Source organism: Camelus ferus, chromosome 19 (genome assembly GCF_009834535.1).
Source record: "Camelus ferus isolate YT-003-E chromosome 19, BCGSAC_Cfer_1.0, whole genome shotgun sequence".
Taxonomy (NCBI): domain Eukaryota; kingdom Metazoa; phylum Chordata; class Mammalia; order Artiodactyla; family Camelidae; genus Camelus; species Camelus ferus.
In genome coordinates, this window is record NC_045714.1 from 6,471,671 (window position 1) to 6,486,187 (window position 14,517).

The 14,517-nt window shown below is 49.4% G+C and overlaps 1 long non-coding RNA gene across 1 annotated transcript in view; it reads left to right on the forward strand.

Annotated features, from left to right (window-relative positions):
• LOC116657841 overlaps positions 1-9,874 on the forward strand; it is a 136,065-nt gene extending 126,191 nt beyond the window's left edge. Inside the window, exon 4 of the long non-coding RNA XR_004312982.1 lies at positions 9,507-9,874. This is a non-coding gene — a long non-coding RNA (uncharacterized LOC116657841). The remainder of the gene's footprint in view (positions 1-9,506) is intronic.
• Positions 9,875-14,517: the final 4,643 nt, after the last annotated feature.

The following is a 14,517-nucleotide window of genomic DNA, read 5'->3' on the forward strand; positions in this document are numbered from 1 at the left end:
CAATGTTAATGGTGGTTATTGCTTGGAGATAATTGTCACGTTCAGATTTTGCTCGACTATGCTTCTCAATTTTTCTACAATAGACATATATTAAGACTCAGAAAGATAAACGTGTCCTCAGGATCCGCTTCACGGCTGTGCAGCATGTGCTCCTGTACGCAGTCTCGTGCTCAGAAAAGCCCCGTGCTTGGCACTTTCAACATCTTAGAATTCCTAATAATTTTATCCTTGAACTTGTATTTTGTAAGTGAAGTCCGATGAGGCAGGAGCCTGTGGGCGTGGCGTACACGAGGCTGTTCCGTACAGTGTTCACCATTCCCCGTGATGTCAGGATCCTGGGGTGCCCACCGCGCCTGGCAGACTCAAAGGAAGTCCAAGGCAAGCATGTTATGTTCATGAAGTGAGCCGTATTGAGGGAGCTGTCAGCCCCCAGAGGCCAGGCTGTCTGCCAGAACCAGAACTTGCTTTGAATGCAGAAAAAAAAAAAAGGCAAAGGCAGAAAGTGATCAAGTGACCAGTGACCAAGGAACCCCTCCTTATACACGTTGCTTCCCTGTATCAGTCAGCCATTTACACTGAAAATGATGACTTGGAAGGAAAGGGGAAGATGGTGCGAAACCTCCAGTTCCTTCTCCCGTCAGTCCTTCCCTGCTGTCAGTAAGCGGGAGGTAGGAAGGGTCGATAGAATGTGCGCATAACAAGAAGTAAAATACACTCGTCCCTCAGTATCCATGGCAGGTTGATTCCAGGACGCGACATGAATCCCAGAATCCGCTGCTGGTCAAGTCCCACAGTCAGCAGTTGTATCCTTGGTTCTGCATCTGCGGATTCAACCAACCGCGGGTTGTGTGGTACTGTAGGTTATTTAATGGGGAAAAAAACTCACATGTAAGTGGACCTGTGCAGTTCAAACCCATGTTGTTCAAGGGTCAACTGTAAAAACAGCTGAGTTCAATGTGTGCGGTATTTCCACTGTTCTGCTGAGGATGGAACTACGCAGGTGTGTACGGACTATAAAATAGAAACTGTGTAATTTTGGTGATTCTGCTTACAGGTTAAATGCTTTCCTGTTTGTATTAGAATTGGGATTGCACAGTATCAAAATGGATGGCAAACAACAGGCACATGAAATGATGCGCCACATCGCTAATTATTAGAGAAGTGCAAATCAAAACTACAATGAAGTATCACCTCTCACCAGTCAAAGTGATTATCAGTAAAATTCTACACATAAATGCTGGAGAGGGTGTGGAGAAAAGGGAACCCTCTTATGCCGTTGGTGGGGAATGTAAATTGGTGCAACCACTATGAAGGACGGTATGGAGGGTTTTTTTCCCTTAAAAAACTAAAAATAGAGTTACCATATGATCCAGCAATCTTACTCATGGGCATATATCCAGAGAAAACTCTATTTGAAAAGATACATGCACCCCAGTGTTCACAACAGCACTATTAACAATAACCAAGACATGGAAACAACCTAAATGTCCACTGACAGATGAATGGAAAAAGATGTGGTGTATATATACACACACATACATATATATATATACATACACACACATACATACACACAATGGAATATTACTCAGCGATAAAAAGAATAAAATAATGCCATTTGCAGCAACATGGATGTACCTAGAGATTATCATATTGAAGTAAGCCAGAAAGAGAAAGACAAATATCGTATGATATCACTTATATGTGGAATCTTAAAAAATGATACAAACGAACTTATTTACAAAACAGAAAGACTCACAGACATAGAAAACAATCTTCTTGTTACCAAAGGGAAAAACGTGGGGGAGTGGGGGCGCTGAGGGATAAATTAGGAGTTTGAAATTAACGTATACATATTACTATATATAAAATAGATAAGCGACAAGGACCTACTGTATAGCACACGGAACTATATTTAATATCTTGTGATAACCTATAATAGCAAAGAATCTGAAATATATATATAAAACTGAATCACTTTGCACCTGAAACTAACACAACATTGTAAATTAACCACACTGAAAAAAACAGCAAAAATACATGGAATTTAACATCTTATGGATTTAATTTAATATAGTAACTTGAAATTAAATTTTTTTCTATACTTAGAACATTAAATAGCAGATAAAAACACCATGACAAGTCAAGAGAGAAACCACTGAAGAAAGGAAAAGACTATGTTTTAGTACCTTTAATACCTGTGGTGGCACTTTTTTCCCTGCTTTTTGAACAAGGGCCCTGCGATTTCACTTTGCACTGGGCCCTGCAGGTTATGTAGCAAGTCCCATGCACCATGGAGAAAGAAACAAGAGAAGAAATGATCGGGGACACATGGAGCAGTGTTTGGCCGGTAAGGGGTTGGCTCTGAGCCCAGGTCTGGCCTCCCCCACCCACATTTGCAGAGAGGAAGGAGCTGGGAGATTTGTTTGCACTCAATTCAGTTAATCAAGTGGCCAGGCAGGCATCAGCAGTAACTTAGACTTTATCACAATATTTTCTTTGGCTCCTGGCTCCACCTTGAAGGTGAAATTTGGTGAGGGGGAGCGGCTGCTCTGAGCTCACTCCCCTGGGGTCCTTCTGGAGACATGCAAGCACAAAGAAAGCTCATTCTTCTGCTCTTAAAAACAATCAAGCCCTTTCCCTGTTTTATTTATTTTTTTCATTTTAAGTCCAATTTAGAATGACTTGGGGGCCGTGACTCAGTCCTTCCTCGTGCCCCTTGGGGAGGCCGCAGACGGGAGCTGGGGGCCCAGCTAATCTCCAGGAGCAACTTTTATGACCCTCTGGGAGGTGGAAGGCAGACACTGCACTGTCAGAGCAGCGCGAGAGCTGAGGCCCCAGAGTGGCCCATCACCAGCTCAGCTTCTCTGAAAGGCTCCTCGGCTTCTGTGGGTGGCAGGGCTGGGAAGCCAGGGTGATGCGGGGCCAAGTGGCCTTTCCAGGGCCTGAGTGAGGGTGGCACCAGCAGTGCCCTTGAGACCTTCCATGGTGCCCCGCACTGAGGACCAGATGGGAGGAAGCTCACTCTGGAAGGAAGCCTTGTGCCTGGAGGGCCCTTAATGACCAGGAGGAAAGGAACTGAGAGCAGGAACACTGCCTCCTCCAGACGGGGGTGGGGGGGTGGGGGGGGTGATGTCACCCTCTGGGGGGGCGGGGTGTGGCATTTACTCTGTGGGCCACTCTGAAGCTTTTTCCGGCCTGGCCATCGGGTACACAGAGAGCAGAGGGGAAGGAGCTTGGCTTTGCCATCACTGGGGGTGAGGTTGAATGCCTGCCCCCAGCCTCTGGCACTCCTCGCGCGTACGGCTGGTGCGAGGCGTGCACGGAGATGTCCTCCATGCCTGTTAGTTCTGCTTATAATCAAGGTGCCCCAGAACCTAACATGTCCCGATTGTTAAACGTTGATGTGTCAGAGACTGCTCTTTGGCCCCCAAAGGGATCTTCTTTGATGATAGCACTTCTGGATTTGAGCTGGGCTCCTGGCCATCCTGAATCAGCTACACCTCCCCCAGCTGTATGTGGCCAAATGACCAGGCTCAGGTCAATGGGCCGCCTGTGAGCTGAAGTGATGAAGGCAAATGCCAGGCCTTGCCCTCAAAAATAGGACAAGCCCTCCCCCGCCCTCCTGCTGCTGGCTGCATGCAGGCCGAGGCAACGTGCTGGTGAGCCACCGTCCACCTTCTGGTGGGTGACACTCTGGAAGGGGGCAGAGCAGCTGGAGGAGGGAGCCTGGGTCCCCCAGCTCCATGGACCCTCCGTATCCATCTGCCTATCCTTGCAGTGTTTTGGGAGAGAGAAGTGAAATTATCTCTTCTTTAAGATGCTATTTCGGGGGGGGGGGGTCTCCAGGTTAGCAGCTGGACCTGCCCCCTAAGTAATTCCTTTGGCAACTATCTCAAGTTGTAAAACAATTGTGTGGGCTGACACCCAGTGTGCCAGACAAAGCACATCTACGGGCTGGGCGCTGCTGCTGGGACCACTAGTTTACTGCCTCTGCCTTAGGTTTGGAAATCAGAGCTGGGGGGATAGGACAAGAAATACATCAGTTTTGTTAGAGAAGATCAGTGTAGAAGAGTCATAGTAATTAAAAGCTCAGTAATCTATTGTGAGCTGTCTGTGCCAAGACGGTGCTAGGTCCTTTCCCTGCATTATCTAGTTGAATCCTCAAACAATCCTCTAAGGTAGGCCCTTTTAAAGCTGAGAGTATGAGGATTTATGACATTAAGTATGAACTGAGACGTGCTTCGCCTGGGGTCAGCGAGAACCTCTGGGTACCCGGGGCCAACAGGAGGCACAGGGACCGCTGACGTGATGCATTCTAATTACCCACCTTCCATGGCAGAGACAGTAGAGAGGCCGGGATACAGAGAGGGAAGGGGGCCTGCCGCTGAGACTGGGGCAGCGCTGGGTCTCAAGAGAGGTGTCACAGCAAGTAGAGGAACAGAAAGAGCAAACGTGCAAGGGACCCAGGGATTCCCTCACTCACGGGCAGGGGCATCAGAACTCCCTCCAACTCCTTTGTAAGTAATCTTGATGAGGGGGATGCCCAGCGGGTCCTCGGTGTGTTGTGGTGGGGTGGGGAGCCTCTCAGATTTGGCAGAGGCCCCGCCCCTGTGGTTTCCTGTGCATGGCTGCTTTGGGGAGTCTCCTGGCCCCAGGCCCCCATCAACACCCCTGACTCATGCCTCTGTTGTCACAGGAGAGCTGTTCTCCCAAACAGAGGGAGGAGGCGTCAGTGTGCTCATGGGCAGTTGCAAAGGAGGGGTTTGAGCCACCAAACTACAGCAGAACAAAGGCCATTTTTGCTTAGGGGCTTAGAAGGATGTCCTGAGAAGTTGAAAGAAATAATTTATTACTTCCCAGGTTGACTTCCAGGTCATAGGTTTCACCCTACACTGTTCCCTTCTGAACCTTCTAAGTTTTTTGAAGGTGGAGGCAGAAGTGCAACACATAGGAATGTATCCTGACTCTGTGCTTACTAGCTGTGTGTGACCTTGGATGATTTACATAACCTCTCTGAGCCTCAACTTTCTCATCTGTAAAATGAGGTAGTTCCCTGGCAGGGTTGTGAGGATTAAATGAGTGATGCAATATCTCATTTGCATTATGAATGTGCATTACGAATGTGGAATGAAACACTCTACAAGTGGCTACTTTTATTTTCTTATGGACGATGTCCTTAACTAGTGGATGGGTTTCCTATGACCGCTGTAACAAATCACCACAAACCTAATGGCTTAAAGCCACACAAATTTAGGATCTTCCAGTTCTGGAGTTCAGAAATTCTCAAGCCAAGTTGTCAGACCACGTTCCTTCGAGAGGGGGAGGACCCATTTCCTTGCCTGTCCAGCCTCTGGGGGCTGCCTGCCTTCTTGGCTCGTGGCTCCTCCTCCATATTCAAAGCCAGGAGCCTCTTCAAATCTCTGTTTCCACACCTCCCTCTCTGACGCTGACCCTCCTGTCTCCCTCCTGTAAGGACCCTTGTGATGACACTGGGCTGACTCTGATAATCCAGAATAATCTTTCCATCTCAGAATCCTTAACTTAATCACATCTGCAAAGCCCCTTTTGCCATGGAAGGAGACATTCACAGGTTCTGGGGATTGGACCGCGGACACATTTGGGGAGCCGTTATTCTGCCTCCCACAACCAGCGATGGTGATTTTTTTTTTTAATGGGCCTGAGAAAATGTCTGTAAGGTGGGCTATTTGGACTGTCATTTTTTAAGATATATGCAGCAAAGGCCCAGATAACAGTAACAGTGGCTAAAACAAGATTAATTTCTCTATCACTCTTTCTTTTCCTCTTAGAATCAGGGTCCTCTCTCTCTCTCTGCCCTGATGCTTTGCATCCGCAGAGGTCTTGCAGACAACTGTCCTCCACGCCTGCAGCCTAGCCAGCGGGAAACGGGGAAGGGGAGAGCACCCACCCTCTTTCTCTTATGGACACGCTCACAAGTTGGATCCTTTGCTTCTGCCTCCATCCCACTGGCTGGGACTTGGCCACACAGGCACTTCTAGCTGAAAGAAGGGTTGGGAAATGCGGTCACTGTAGGTGGTCATGTGCCCAGTAAAAATGGGAGTCCTGGTACCAAAAAGGAAGGAGAAAATTAATATTAGGGGACAAATGGCAATGCCGCCAGAGAGCTGAGAGAGGAAAGGAAATGGAGATCTCTGTCGCAGACACGGGGCTTTGGGGGAGAATAAGCAGCCCCTCCGGGGGGTGGGGGGTGGGGCTAGGGAAGCACCCATCACACACACAGTTAACAGCTTAGTCAATGTCTGGTCTCTTTCTTCCTTCCGATGAGGAACTTTGCTTTATTCAAGATCACGAAGTATTTGACTAAAAAGTTCCATCTCTCAGTCTCCTTCGAGACCGTGAGTGTGAGCAGGAATCTGCTGGGGATTTCTGGGAGAGCTTGCACTCTCCTGATAGACATGCCCTTCCTTCTTGCTTCTCCCGTCTTCCTCTTCCTCCCGGAAGCTCAGGAGTTTCTGCAGGTGCAGCAGCCACCTGTCACATACAAGAAGTTGGTGTCCAAGGGGAGCCTGGAGCCTTGATGATGACCCTGAGCGCCTACCATCGGTGCACTGCCCACTGAAGACTCCCTTCTACCAGAGAAAAACAAACCCCTTTGCTGAATCCTCTTTGCTTTGGCAATTTGGGGTCTCTCTGGCCTGCCTGTTTGCTCTCTGCCCTTGTGCATATAGGGAGGTGTGCTGGCAAGTGTGCTCTGCCCACATATACACAGCCCATAGCTTACTCCGCCATTCCCAGGGGAGGCCCTGTGGAGAAGGAAAGTGTATACAGTTGCAGAGGAAACCCATGCTTCTTACAGTCATTAACCAACTTGATCCTTTATTTATAAATGCAAAACAATATTCAAGGGCTCTTGGGATATTTGGGGAAAACAAACATCACAGAGGGGAAGGATCAAAGTGGATAAACTGAAGACTTCACTTTGGAGTAAGCAGAGAGAATTTGAGGAGAAGAAAAATCATTTGTATTCTGCTTTGTGTCTTCAGGAGGATTTGAGAGACTTGAGTTGACAAGACTAGGTTGTGAAAATGGAGGAGTCAGAGAAAGAAGGAATCATTCTAGAAAATGGAAAATATGGTCACATTTGAAAATGCCAATGAATGGGCTGAGAAATAAGATGTGGCCAATGACAAAATTAGTCAGCTGGAGTACAGAATTGAAGAAATCTTACAGCATGTCAGAAGACGAAGCCGGAACATGTAAGAGAAAAATTGAGACAAAGAGGATAAATCCAGGACTTCCAAATGCTGTAAAATGGGAATTGCAAAAGAAGAGAGAGAGGCTGGAGGGGAGGAAATAATAAAAGAAATGGGAGGGACATTTCCCTGCACTCCAGGAAAAACCTGAGTCTTCAGATTACATACCCCACCTGGTTCCATTACCACACAAACCTACAGCCATCGGGGGACATTTTAAAACATTAAGAATAAGAAGTCAACCTTATGGGCTTTTAGAAATAATAATTTTCAAAGTGGTAAACTACCAGAGACAGAGAATCAGATTAACACCAGACTTGTCCTCTGCTTGGATGCCAGAAGACAATGAGGGTATGTCTTCCATGTTCTGCGGTGAAGGATTCTTAATCTAGGACTCTTGCTATAGCTAAACAAAATAAAAGTATTCTTAGACATTCAAGAATTCAGAAATTCACAATCCGTGTACTCCATTAGAAAAAATTACCCAAGGATCTATGTCAGTCTCCTGAAAAAGATTCTAAGAAAGAGGATGGCATATACATTATTTAAAAGTAGCAGTTGACGATCGTACAGAAGAGGCAAAGGCTACTAGAAAGAAACTAACAGAGCACGTGTTAACCCTGACACTTGGAAGATTCTCCTTTGAGCGGTGGAGTTTCAAGGACTCGGAATCATAATTCCTTCTTCATGGGTCCATTCACACTTAATGAAGACTATGTACTTGGTCTGTGGTAAGTGCTATTTATTGGTTTTCAGTTTTTAGAGCCAGCCTATTGATAGTTCAAAGAAGATTTAGTTCTAAATTTTAGAACAGAATAATGAAAAATAATAGAAATATTTATTGAGACCTATTACATACCAGGCAGTGTTCTAAGAACTTAGCATGGATTAACACTTAATCTTCATGACAGCTTTCTGAAGCAGAAACTATCATTATCCCCATTTATACCAATATGGAAATGGGAACACAGAGAGGTTAAGTAACTTGCCCAAAGTTACACAGCAAAAAGTGGCAGAGGTGAGATTTGAATTCAGATATATTGACCTCAGTGTTAGTTAAAATAATATAACTAACATGCTTAGGAAGGAGGGAACAATAGACAGAGTAACTACATGAATTTCCTTATCTTTCATTGGAGAGAATTGTTCAATATCATCTAAAGTTGATAAATCAGGAAGTAGCAGGAGACATACTGTTAAATGTGAACTTTACCACCAGAAAGACTAGAAAACCCAAGCCAAGAACTGACACCCCTGGGGAGAGGGGCCTGCGAGGACTCCAGTGGAAGACTTTTTGGGTTAGACTTTACTTTTTTACTCCTCAGATGTTAATATCCTGAGATGTTACATGTATCTTCATGTTCGCAGCTAATGCTTTTCTTTATTATTAAAAAATGTTTTATCATGTGCAAATATCATTGCTGTCATTTTAGAAACTAGTTCAGTTTTCCAACAAAATTAATTCTTTAAACGCGTCACGTCATCTTGACAATTCTGAGTGGAAGTTACGCATTTTGGAATGACAGTCGTGGTGGGGTCTGGAGCCCACCTCTCACAGCCTGCTGAGCCTGACCCCTCAGGTCTGCCCAGTCCTGCCTTCCTCCCACTCCCCGGGAAAGGCTATCTGGCAAAGTCTTCCAAGTTCAGAACCTTGGCAGACATAACATTCCCAAAGGGAGCCCCAAGATTCCTGCGAAATGACTGTCAGCCCTTCCCCCGGCGGGGGTGAGGGTGTTGGATGATGGGGCCCTGGGAGAGTCTAGAAGGGGAACGCTGACGTTGCAACTGGAATCATCACTGGGGGCATTTGGGACATTTTAAAACCCTCCCCAGGTCTGGCGGTCTCCTCCAGCCCCTTGAAGGTGCCTTGGGGTTGGAGTCGCTGCAGTGTTGGGGCCTCTCCATCCTCACCCCTGGACTGCTCCCCGGGTCAGCGATCCCTCGGCCTCCCAGCTCCCCCACCCACCAGTGCCGGCTCCCAGAGCCCCCTTTGGAGCTGCTGTCCCAGCAGCCGGCCCCTCAAGGGTTCCAGGCTCAGCTCGAAGCGGCTGCAGCCCTGTGGTTCTCGCCGTGAGTCATGGCGGGCCGGCTGTGCCGGCTTCCCTATCTCGGGGAACCGGAGATCGCCTTTAATTCCCTCCAGCTGCGTCTCTGCAGGACTGAGGTAATCTGTTCTGGCGCAAGAGGAAAGCAGAGAGTTTGTTGTGTCTTTGTTTCATTCAAATGGTTTGGATGATGACTCACTCCATTTCTTCTTTCTTTTTAAACCAGGGCACCGTCTCGAAGTCGTTTCTGATTAGAAGTTGACCTCAGAAATATGCTCGCATCATTTTGAAAACATCTCCCAGCACCACAGAAACCGACGCAGAATGGGAAAGGACACTGAGGGGACCAAGGCCAGGACCCGGGCCTTCCCACAAGGCTCTCAGGGTATCGCTGGCCTGGATCAAAGTTGGGATGCGATCACCGTCATGACGCCGGATACATTCATGGACCTGGGGCCAGCTGGGAGTGACAGGGATGACTGTCACCATCGTGGTTGTCAGCTAATGTTACTGAGTCCTTACTACAGACCCTGCGGTTCTAAAGAGTCATCCGTTCTTGCGGCGTCCTCTCAGGCAGGGACCATTGGAGTTTGAGGTCCGAGTGGCGTTGTCAGGTACCGGTCTGGAGAGGGCAGGTCAGTGTGTAAGATCAATGCCCTTGGGAGGGACTACCTAGTGGGTAAAGTCAGTGGTCTCATTAGGAACACAAACTACCAGCTAAGCCTGCTCAGCCCTGAGGCAGAAGCTGTGAACCCAGCGAGGTGGGAGAGGGTGGCCAGAGGCAGTGAGCAGGGTATGAGCGGGGTCCGAGGTCAGCGTTGGCAGGAAAGGGGAGTGGCTGGTGTGCAGTTGGCTGCTCAGGGGCGGAGGACGGCCCAAAGCTGTGGTTGACCAAGGACATTGCTCTCCTTATCGATGCCAGATGATGTGCAGACAGGTGGGCCATGAAGTGTTCATTTCCCCAGGAGTCCAAAAGGTAGGTTTAGACTAGAGTGTGAAGGTCTGGTAGCAGTGATGACGGATACAGCAGGAGAGCCATGGCCTCTTGCATCTCTGCCCAGGGGAGAGGCCAGTGCCTGGAAAAGCATGGAGGGCTGAGCTGGCCGTCCCTCCTGGGGGAGCAGCAACTCGGATGGCACCCCTGAGTCTTGTGAGCACTTCTGTAGGGTGTTTAATTATTGATAAAGCGTCGGTGGGTAGTCAATGCATTGGTTTCCCGAGGCTGCTGTAACAAATCACAAGCTGAGTGACCTAAAACAACCCAAATTTATTATCTTAAGGACCTAGAGGCTGGAAGTCCAAAATCAAGGTATGAACGGGGCCACACTCCCTCCCAAGGCTCTACCTATGGAGGAATCCTTCATTGCTTTTTCCGGCTTCTGATGGCTCCAGATGTCCTTTGACTTGCAGCAGCAGAACTCCAGTCTCTGCTCCCATCTTCACATGGCCTTCTCCTCTGTTTCTGTGTATTTTCCTCTTCTTTACAAGGACACTTGTCATTGGATTTAGGGCACCCCACCCCTGATAATCCAGGATGATCTCATCTTGAGGTCATTGACTTAATTACATCCCCAAAGACCCTTTTTCCAAGTAAGGTAACATTCACAGACTCCTGATGAACATTTGAGGGGTGGGAGGCAGGTACCAGTCAATAAGGCCCATTTCCCCCTACGAAGTGGGAGCTTCCTGAGAATAGAAATGTTACCAATTCATTCATTCATTCCACAGACATTGAGGGACCGCCTGCTGCGCCCCCTGGGGATACTGAAGCAAGGCAGACAGATCTAATTCCTGCCCTCACAGAGCTGACATTGCAGCGCCAATAAAAACAGAAACATCATTGTGCATTGCAGGTAGAGGTATTAAGGAAACCAGGGAGGGTCGAGACCAGTAGGGTTGGGGACGGGGTGACGTGGACCAGCTCCAACCAGGGAGATCAGGGAAGGCTTCCTGGAAGATGTGACACATAAGCTGGACCCTGGATGCTGAGAGGGATCAGATTGGAGCCTCCTCTGCCACTTCAGGGCTGTGTAATCTTGGCCAGTCACTCCACCCCTCTGTGCCTTGGTTTCCTCATATGTAAAATGGTGACGGCAACATTACAACCTCCTAGAAAGCATCCCAGGGACTCGGTGAGTGAACTCATGGGGGAACTTCGCAACTGCTAGTTCTTGCTTATCAAGCAGTAGCTAATCCTCCTAAGAGAATACTTAAATGTTAACATTATTAGCACGTGTGCAAAACCATGCACCAAAAACAATTTTGTTAATTTGAGGGAGATTTATTTTTAAAAACAAAAAGACCTAGAAGTAGTCTTCATTCAAAACTCGGAAATGTCTCAGAGTTCCTTACTCCTATTTTACAGCTTAACGTGGGGCTTATTTGAATCAGGTTGGGGGCCTGGGACATCTTATTCTCTTTGGGGTTTGGGGCTTTAAAATCTTTGGGGACCTGGCAGAAGTACCCGTGGACGTTGGCCGCGACTGCAGGCAGAGCCAGCTGAGTCCTTGGGACCTTGGGACGCCAAGGGTCTCCTACGTTGTGTTGACTCAGCAGAGGGATGGAGGTCAGGCTAAAGGTTGTCCTGGGGTGAGAACCAGAGGAACAGCAGAGAAACCTGAGGAGTCGTGAGGCCCAAGGAGAGAGCCCAGGGTCCCAGGTCCGCACGTCCACACCTGGGCCTCCGGGATCTGTCCCTCTAGGGGGCAGTAGGGCTCCACCGAGAGTCCCTGTCGCTGTCTCTTGGAGGCGGGGAAATGCTCCTCACCTTGGAACATGCCTCAGCATTCAGCATTAAGGGGAATTTCTGCACAGACTTTGCCTTGGCTGGGCCCAGAGGAGATATCTTTTCACATTCGGATGTTTGAGAGGGAAATGCTCATTAGGAAGGGAAGTATTTAGTGTCACGGTAACACGTGAGTGTTTCTAAAAACAGAAGCCCAACAGCTGTACCCACTTAGGGGCACTTTGGGGTTCCAGCCACCACGCGTTCATTCCCCTCCAGCCGGATTTCTAAGGCTCGTAATATTCATGTGGAGAAGTTGTACGTTTCCACACTCGTGTTCGTGGCCAGAGTCAGGTTTTTAGACCCTCAGAACAAACCTCTTTGACCAATTCACGCATACTAGGGTCCACCAGCTCCTTCTCCTCTCCTGCTCAGGGAACCAGGATAGCCCCGGATGTGTTTGCATGTAGCTCTGTGAACGCAGAGATCTGAGACTCAGGGGCAGCACTCCCTGTGTCCTCGTGGCCCCCTCTGGGGGCAAGAGTAGGGGTTCAGGGCACAGCTGCCTGGGGCGCACACAGACCTGGCTTCAGATCCTCACTCTGCCGCTTCATGCTGTGTGGTCGTCAGTGGGGGTCCTTCCTGAGCCTCCCACTTGGCCTGTAAAACAAGGAGAGACCTGCCTTGCAGGGTGGTTGTGATTCCTGGACACGATTCCAGTGACAGGATTCCTGGAATGGGCTTAGTGAGGTGCCAGGCACATCCTGGACACTCGCCCTAACACTGCCAGCCACCTCCCTGTGCCCACCCTCTGCCTCCTCGACTCCTCCCCGCCTGACCTACCGCTTCCTCTTCCACCTCACTTGTTCCTTCCCTCCATGTGTTCTCTGCGCACTGTTTACCGAGCCTCCGGGTGGCATGCGGGCTCTCTCCTGCTGTATCTGTTCCGGGCACAGAATCGCCGACAGCGCGTGTTGTTGGGTGCACGCACGAGTGAACGGGAGCTCTTAGCAGTTATCTGGGCCTCAGTTTCCTTGGCTGCACAACGAGGATGATGGTACTAAAAGTATCCAGGTGGCTTTGGGTGGATCATGTGAGCAAACCTGTGCGCGCGCCCCTGGCCCAGGCCCTTACAGATGCGAGTTCACTTCGCCATCGTTGGATTTCAGACGTTGTCCGTGGCTCTATAACACAGTCAGGAGAGTCGCCACCCGCTCCCCAGCCCCCAGGGCAGCTCAGGGCTACGGGCCACCTGCCGCATTTATACAGACTCACCCAGTGAGATCCAAGTGGGGTCTCTGTACCGGGCACTCTCAGGTTGGATCCTTCCCCACGCCGGGAGGGGAGACCTGGGTCAGGAGGAGGCCCCCGAGGCTCAGAGAAGTGGGGCCACTCGCCTGCGTAAGTGATGCACGCGATGCGAGTGACGTAGGTGGTGCCTGGGGCCTCTGCCGTTCTGCGGGAAGCAGCTCGGGGCTGTCACCAGGGGAGGAGGTGGTCCATGACGGGTGACAGACACCCACCATGGCGGCCAAGAGCAAGGGCCCCTGAGGCCCATGGGTGGGTGTGGGCATGAGACCCAGCTTGGCAACTACCGGCTAAGTGGCTCCTGGCAGGTGGCTTCACACCTCTAAGCCTCGATTTCCTGTTAGGTGGGGTGGTGAGAGCCCATCCCTCCGAGAGCTGTGATGAGAACAGAACCAGGACAAGAAATGAGTCGTTAGTGGGCTGCGCTCAGAGTTGAACGAAGGAATTGAGGCAAGCAGAGTAGCGCCCCTCCAAAGACGTCCACGCCCTAATCCCCAGAACCTGTGAATGCACGTTACATGGCGAGGGGGTCGATGGCGACAGAGGGAATTAAGCTCACTGATCAGCTGACCTTGTGAGAAGAAGCCCTAAAAGTGTCAGAGGGAGGCAGTGGAAAAGGCCGGACCCGCCACTGCTGGCTTTGAAGATGGAGGAAGGGGATGTGAGCCAAAGGATGTGGGCGGCCTCCAGAAACTGGAAAAGGCAGACAAATCCTAGAACCTCCAGAAGGAACACAGCCCTGCCAACACCTTGGTTGTAGCCCAGAGACTTCTGACCTCCCAGACTGTAAGATGATCACTCTCTGTTGTTTTAAGGCACAGGTTGGTGGCATCTTGTTAGTGCGGCGATAGGAGCCTCGCAAGGGAGGCTGCATTACGGCAGCACCCTGCCTGGGCCTCCCTCTCAGGAGCAGAACTTGGCACAACGAGGGTCAATCTCAGACCTGCTGACAGTGAATTAAGGCTCGTAGAACCCCGGCCCTTTATAAATGAGAAGAGACTGTTGAGATCATGGAGTTCAGCATGTGAGAGTGGGGTGTCCTCCAGATTAGTTCTGACCCATGTCCCGCCCAAAATGGTCCCATGGGTCAGTCAGTTAGGAGATGCTACATACACTGTCTGCCTTTTAAACAGTCACAGCCCTCTTTTACCTCTTAGAGGCTCTGGGAAGTTCTGCAGCAGAAAGCAGAAAAGCCTTGCTAACT